At 37.4% G+C, this 7,500-nt stretch overlaps 1 protein-coding gene and 2 non-coding genes across 3 annotated transcripts in view; 2 read left to right on the top strand and 1 right to left on the bottom strand.

Annotated features, from left to right (window-relative positions):
* Positions 1-7,500, top strand: part of LOC136829581 (nucleolin-like) — a 45,861-nt gene that overhangs the window by 9,121 nt on the left and 29,240 nt on the right. The window lies entirely within an intron of this gene.
* TRNAS-AGA (transfer RNA serine (anticodon AGA)) lies at positions 5,824-5,905 on the bottom strand. Its single transcript has one exon. It is a non-coding gene; the product is annotated as a tRNA-Ser (tRNA).
* TRNAK-UUU (transfer RNA lysine (anticodon UUU)) lies at positions 6,779-6,851 on the top strand. Its single transcript has one exon. It is a non-coding gene; the product is annotated as a tRNA-Lys (tRNA).

Raw genomic sequence — 7,500 nt, 5'->3', positions numbered from 1 at the left:
TTAATATTATCGCCCAAGCACCCAATGACCACTCTCTCTCCATCCTGGAATCTTTAACTATTAAGCAGCTGGTTCCTTCCCTAAAGAGCCAGACCTCTTCCACTGGTTTATATATATCTTATAAGTTGACGTCGTCCTCCTGAGAACTGTGAATGCCACTCAGTTCTTAACTCCGTTAGAGTTAGGTACTAAACGTTCTGATATTATGTACATAATAATTTTTTTTCTTACGTTTTTTAAATATTAGGTTTTTCAATATGTTTTAATGTTTCTTTAGTATTTGTTTTAGTTTAAGTTCCATGTTTTAGGCTCTTGTAAGTTTTTTAACCGAGTCGATTCTTAATTTGTATTCTTTGTATTTTACAGCCCTGATGATGAGACACTAGCCTCGAAAATTTGGCCAAATAAATTATAGGGTGTTACGATGGCTGTTTGCTGTTCTATTCCTGGTATATATATATATATATATATATATATATATATATATATATATATATATATATATATATATATATATATATATATACATACATACATATATTAGAAACCTCACTTATTTGTCTCTAAAGCCACTCTTATTAGAATAATCATCTCTGCATAAAATCCACAATATAAATACATACAGTATTTAGATTACCTACATTATAAACATAACTCTCAGTCACATAAACTGTATACATCATGCATACATTATACAGTCGGTGTTTCTCGAATAATGAATATACTGAGTAAATCCCAAGAGATTACTTTTTGGTATGAAATCCCCAAGACACACCCCTGTTGTCTTGTAGGCATGAAATCCCCGCAACCCCTTGTCTTGGCATGCGAGGTTAAGCCAATAACCCGGCGGCGATAAGACAAGAATCCAGTACTCTAGAGAAATCGCATTTATTTATAATAAAGTGTCCAGTGGAGTTGATTCTGACATGCAGGGAGCCGTGATCGTAAAAGAAGGAACATATATCTAATTAGGAGGACCATACATACGCTTCCAGGTTCGACATAGTTGTCCGAGGGTGCTGGAATTCTACGGAATTCCCCCTCGAGGGAGTGGAATCCCGAATCTTGGAGATTCTCCGCATCCTATCGATTGGTTTTTCTAAATGTTACGTTGATTGGATGTATCAATTTCGCCTCTTTTTTTTTGATATACGGATTGGTATAAGGTTTTAGTTTTCTGTAAAAAAAAAAAGGCTATAGTGCCGGCTTTGTCTGTCTGTCCGCACTTTTTCTGTCCGCCCTCAGATCTTAAAAACTACTGAGGCTAGAGGGCTGCAAATTGGTATGTTGATCATCCACCCTCCAATCATCAAACATATGTAATTGCAGCCCTCTAACCTCAGTAGTTTTAGTTTTATTTAAGGTTGAAGTTAGCCATAATCGTGCTTCTGGCAACGATATAGGTACCAACAACATAGGCCACCCTCGGACCGTGGCTGAGTTTCATGGGCCGCGGCTAAGAATTTCATGGGCCGTGGCTGAGGCCACCAGCGGACCGTGGCTGAGTTTTATGGGCCGCCGCTGTGCAGAAAACTCGGTTGCGCCGAAGAAACTTCGGCGAATTTTTTACTTATTTATATTGCATTATGAAATTGTTCGTTGCATTTTAAATCAAATTCAGCTCTAAATGAGTCTTACTATTTCAAGAAGAGAGTAATTAGGTCATTCAACTTTTTATGCTGTGTTAGTGAAGTTTTGTCCATTCTATTATTATTATTATTATTATTATTATTATTATTATTATTATTATTATTATTATTATTATTATTATTATTATTATTATTCAGAGGATAAACCCCCCTTCATATGGAACAACCCTACAGGGACCTTTGACTTGAAATTCAAGCTTCCAAGGAGATGGTGTTCTTTTGAAAGCAGTTACGGAAGATGATTGGAAATACGGAAAGAAGAGATCAGTTATTAGAAAAGAAAGGAAGATAATACAATAGATAGACAAAAATATGAACATATTTATTAAAATACAAGGGGAATTGTTTGAGGGTAGCAATGCATTGAACTTCTGAGGATCTAATTGCACAACAAGGAGGAGAGAGAGAAAAAGCCTCAGGCACCAGATTTATACGCGTTAGGGACACGAATAAAAAGGAGGAAAGCAGAAGGGCGTGAGAGGTAGGAGGAGCCACGCGGAAGGAGGAGGTGAGGGAGGGACCAATCTCTCCTTACGCCGTGAGACAAAAGACAATCGTGGGGACGACTTACGGCTATTTTGCCATCCGCAGGAGAGAGCTGGCGTTATTGTCTTCGGTTATGGTTTATTGTGGGTCCAGCTGCATTTTGTCATAATAACTTCACGTCTGCTGATTTCCATTTTAAGTGTCGGAGTTACGAGGGCGCTGGCCGGATAAAGTGGAGATGGGTGGTGGGGGGTGAGTTATAGAATAGAATGAACGGGGGAAAATAGGTCGGTATTTTTATCATAGGGGAGTTTCCTAGTTAGTTTTCTGTAAAAGAAAACTACTGTGCCGGCTTTGTCTGTCCGTCCGCACTTTTTCTGTCCGCACTTTTTCTGTCCGCCCACAGATCTTAAAAATTGCTCTAGAGGGCTGCTCATTGGTATGTTGATCATCCACCCTCCAATAATCAAACATACCAAATTGCAGCCCTCTAGCCTCAGAAGTTTTATTTTATTTAAGGTTAAAGTTAGCCATAATCGTGCGTCTGGCAACGATATAGGATAGGCCATCACCGGGCCGTGGTTAAAGTTTCATGAGACGCGGCTCATACAGCATTATACCGAGACCACCTAAAGATAGCTCTATTTTCGGTGGTCTTGATTATACACTGTAGCGGCTATACAGAAAATTCGATTGCGCCGAAGAAACTTCGGCGCATTTTTTACTTGATTATTTTTCATTTAGATTTAAAGATCTGTTCAATGAAAGGCTTATTTCGTCTCATAGGTACAATGTTTCTCTGATATTCGTCTTTACCATTCGTCAACAGAGTCTGTGTTCCTTAGCTAGTCTGATAATCATGTGAATGTTAATTTTGTTCACAACTTTCAATATTTTTTTCGAGTCTGTTAGTCACATGTACGTCCCACGGGCAAGAAAACTCAAAATTCTATCCCTTAATAACTGCCAAAGTTCTTCTTGAAAATATCACAGCAGTTACTTCTATAACTCTTTAACAATTTTTTTTATCTGCACAGCAGTTGCTTCTATAACTCTTCAACAATTTTTTTTCATCTGCACAACAGTTACTTCTATAACTCTTCAACATTTTTTTTTCATCTGCACAGCAGTTGCTTTTACAACTCTTCAACAATTTTTTTTTCATCTGCACAACAGTTGCTTCTACAACTCTTCAACAGTTTTTTTTTATCTGCACAGCAGTTGCTTCTACAACTCTTCAACAGTTTTTTTTTCATCTGCACAACAGTTGCTTCTACAACTCTTCAGCAATTTTTTTCATCTGCACAGCAGTTGCTTCTATAACTCTTCAACAATTCTTTTCATCTGCACAGCTATTGCTTCTATAACTGTTCAACAATTTTTTTTATCTGCACAACAGTTGCTTCTATAACTGTTCAACAATTTTTTTTTCATCTGCACACCAGTTACTTCTATAACTGTTCGACAGTTTTTTTCATCTGCACAGCAGTTGCTTCTACAACTCTTGAACAATTTTTTTTTATCTGCACAGCAGTTGCTTCTACAACTCTGAACAATTTTTTTTATCTGCACAGCAGTTGCTTCTACAACTCTGAACAATTTTTTTTATCTGCACAGCAGTTGCTTCTACAACTCTGAACAATTTTTTTTATCTGCACAGCAGTTGCTTCTACAACTCTGAACAATTTTTTTTATCTGCACAGCAGTTGCTTCTACAACTCCAACATTTTTTTTTATCTGTACAACAGTTTCTTCTATAGCTCTTCAACAATTTTTTTTCATCTGCACAGCAGTTGCTTCTACAACTCTTCAACAATTCTTTTTATCTGCACAGCAGTTGCTTCTACAACTCTTCAACAATTTTTTTTCCATCTGCTCAGCAGTTGCTTCCGCAACAACTTTAACAACTTTTTTTCATCTGTACAGCAGTTGCTTCTATAACTCTTCAACAATTTTTTTTTTCATCTGCACAGCAGTTGCTTCTATAACTCTTTAACATTTTTTTTTCATCTGCATAGCAGTTGCTTCTACAACTCTTCAACATTTTTTTTCATCTGCACAACAGTTGCTTCTATAACTTTTGAACAATTTTTTTTCATCTGCACAGCAGTTGCTTCTATAACTCTTCAACAATTTTTTTTTCATCTGCTCAGCAGTTGCTTCTATAACTCTTTAACAATTTTTTTTTTATCTGCTCAGCAGTTGCTTCTATAACTCTTTAACAATTTTTTTTCAACTGTACAGCGGTTGCTTCTATAACCCTTTAACATTTTTTTTCATCTGCACTGCAGTTGCTTCTATAACTCTTTAACAAACCTGTCTTTATTTTCCTGTGCTCTCCATAGTGTTTTTGTTTCTTTTAAGGAACATCTAAGATTTGTATTTTTGTCGACTTATACGTTTGGGTTTTGGCTTCAGCCCTTTCACTGTTTTCAGTGCGTAAATCGAGACGCTATGGAACAAAATGAAATTATTCTTTGGTTAAAGAGTCAGCTGCAGAACAAACTGAAAACGTCCTTCGGTTGAAGTACGAGCTATGGAACATACGTAAATTGTTCTTTGGTTGAACTTTAAGCTGCAGAACGAACTGGAAATGTTTGGTATTAGTACAAAAAGTGGAACAAACTGTAATGTTCTTTGGTTAAAGAGTCAGCTGTGGAACAAACTGATAAGTCTCTTTAGTTGAAGTAGGAGCTGTGGAACACACGTAAATTCTCTTTGGTTAAAGCGTCAGCTGTGGAACAAACTGAAAATTCTCTTTGGTTGAAGTGTCCGTTGTTGAACACACATAAATTCTCTTTGGTTAAAGCGTCAGCTGTGGAACAAACTGAAAATTCTCTTTGGTTAAAGTGTCAGCTGTTGAACAGACTGAAAATTCTCTTTGGTTAAAGGGTCAGCTATGGAACAGATGGAAAAAGTTGTTTGGCTGAAATATGAGATGTGGAACTAACGTCAATTGTACTTCATTTAATACGTAAGCCGCAGAACAAACCGAAAATGTTTGGTTAAAGTGCCAGCTATTGACCAAACCGGAAAAGTTGTTTGGTTGAGGTGTGACCTGCGGAAATAACTGAAATGTTCTTCGGTTAAGGTTTAAGCTGTAGAATAAGCTGAAAAAAAAACTTCATTTGGACAAAAGTAAGCTGTGAAATGAATTGCAAACGTTCTTTGGTTAAACTGTGAACTGTGGAACAAACTGAAAGATGTTCTGTTGAAGTGTGAGCTCCAGAACAAAATGAATATCTCCAGTTAAAGAGTAATGTGCAGTAGAAAACTACAACTTTCTTTGGTTAAAGCTTTACCTACGGAATACCTGAAAATGATCTTAGGTTGAAGTATAAGCTATTTAAAATGTACAAGTCCCCGTAGTGGGGTAGAGCAGTCAGTGCACTGTAGGCATTACAAAAGGTTCTTTGCAGCGTTCCTTCGGCCCCTTGCCGCAACCCCTCTTTCTTCCATCTTGCTATCCACCTTCGCCTAACAATTATTTCAAAGTGCAACAGCGAGGTTTTCCTCCTGCTACACCTTTCAAACCTACCTACTCTCAATTTCCTATCGACCGCTGAATGACCTCATAGGTTCCAGTGCTTGTCTTTCGGCCTAAACTCTATTCCATTCCAAAATGTATAAGTAGAAAGTTAAAGTATAAGCTGTTCAAAATGTTTTAAAAAGAAGACACCACATATCTCGCAGTGAGTAGGATTCGAACCTACGCGGGAAGATCCCATCTGATTTCTAGTCAGACGCCTTAACCACTCGGCCATCACTGCATAGGGAATGATGTTAAATGCATAAAATAATTAATTATTGTTTTGAGTATTGTCTTTAATTGTTTGTCTGTTGCTTAGTCAACAGTTTAATGGTTCTGATATTAACAGCTGAAGGCAGTGATCATAGAGCCATGTACTCAGCATTTTCGTTAGTGTTGTCTTGAAACAACTTCCTAAAAAGTGTTGATTCATTAGAAAGCTTGTGATGAAAACTGTAAGTTACGGAACCTTTATTAATACTACATAGAATATTTTTTTTATTATTATTATGCCTGCAATAATGTTCGAATGGTATGAACTTCGACATAGGAACATTCTTGGGGTGTTAAATTGTTAATCTTTCAGTGTGATTGCACCTAAAGAGGATTATAAAGGATTATGATCAATATATTCGTTTCGTCACTTCAGAGGAATTTGTGTAACTGAGAAGGTCTGCTTCCTAACTTTTATTTAATTATTCAAATTCATAAATGCGGCTGTTAATTCACTGAAACATCGTAAAATAAACGGTAGTGGAACATAGATTTCTCTCTCTCTCTCTCTCTCTCTCTCTCTCTCTCTCTCTCTCTCTCTCTCTCTCTCTCTCTCTCTCTCAAGAAAAAGTCCAGTTAAAATCGTAGAGAGATGAGGAATAAATGGAAACAACGAGGTACCTTTTTAGAATTCATGAGCAGTTACAAAATTCCCGCTCACCCCTTCTCTCTCTCTCTCTCTCTCTCTCTCTCTCTCTCTCTCTCTCTCTCTCTCTCTCTCTCCTTTACGGTAAAATAACGTCATACTTAAATATACCTCGGGAGAATCTTGGCCACCGCCGCGTGACGCGAGTCGCTGAATCCACGCGGCACCAGATGGCACTGAGCAGTGGCACTCGCAGCCCGGATAGCTCAGTCGGTAGAGCATTAGGCTTTTAACCTAAGGGTCCAGGGTTCGAGTCCCTGTTCGGGCGATACTTTTGACAGGTTGACAGGTGAGGGAATTTGACGGTTAGTTGATTAATAAATGAATGTAAAAATACTTTACTTTATTTACAATTTGGCGGGGCCATTTACGTGCGATTATTGCCTCAATGGTGTTTTCTGTTGAAGTGCCACCGAATTTTGTATTTTCGTCAGGTTAAAAATAGATTGCTTTTTATTGAAGATAGCTGTCGATTAATGATTTATTATTTGTTTTATGATTTCTCTCTCTCTCTCTCTCTCTCTCTCTCTCTCTCTCTCTCTCTCTCTCTCTCTCTCTCTCTCTCTCTCCTTCTAAAATTATAGAAAGAAAGCAAGAAATAACTAGTGATTTAGGAAAACTACAAAATATCAGAATGTAGTAATCTCTCTCTCTCTCTCTCTCTCTCTCTCTCTCTCTCTCTCTCTCTCTCTCTCTCTCTCTCTCTCTCTCCTTCTAAAATTATAGAAAGAAAGCTGGAAATAACCGATGATTTAGAAAAACTAGAAAATATGAGAACGTCATAAATGCTCAAAATAAACAAATACCGTCATAGAAATAATCATGTATACTAATAAACAGAACATTCTGAGAAACTACCGCATGCCTTACAGAAGAGAGAGAGAGAGAGAGAGAGAGAGAGAGAGAGAGAGAGAGAG

This window comes from Macrobrachium rosenbergii, chromosome 44, assembly GCF_040412425.1.
Source record: "Macrobrachium rosenbergii isolate ZJJX-2024 chromosome 44, ASM4041242v1, whole genome shotgun sequence".
NCBI lineage: Eukaryota > Metazoa > Arthropoda > Malacostraca > Decapoda > Palaemonidae > Macrobrachium > Macrobrachium rosenbergii.
The sequence above is the reverse complement of the archived record's forward strand: the minus strand, read 5'-3'. Positions and strand labels throughout refer to the sequence as shown.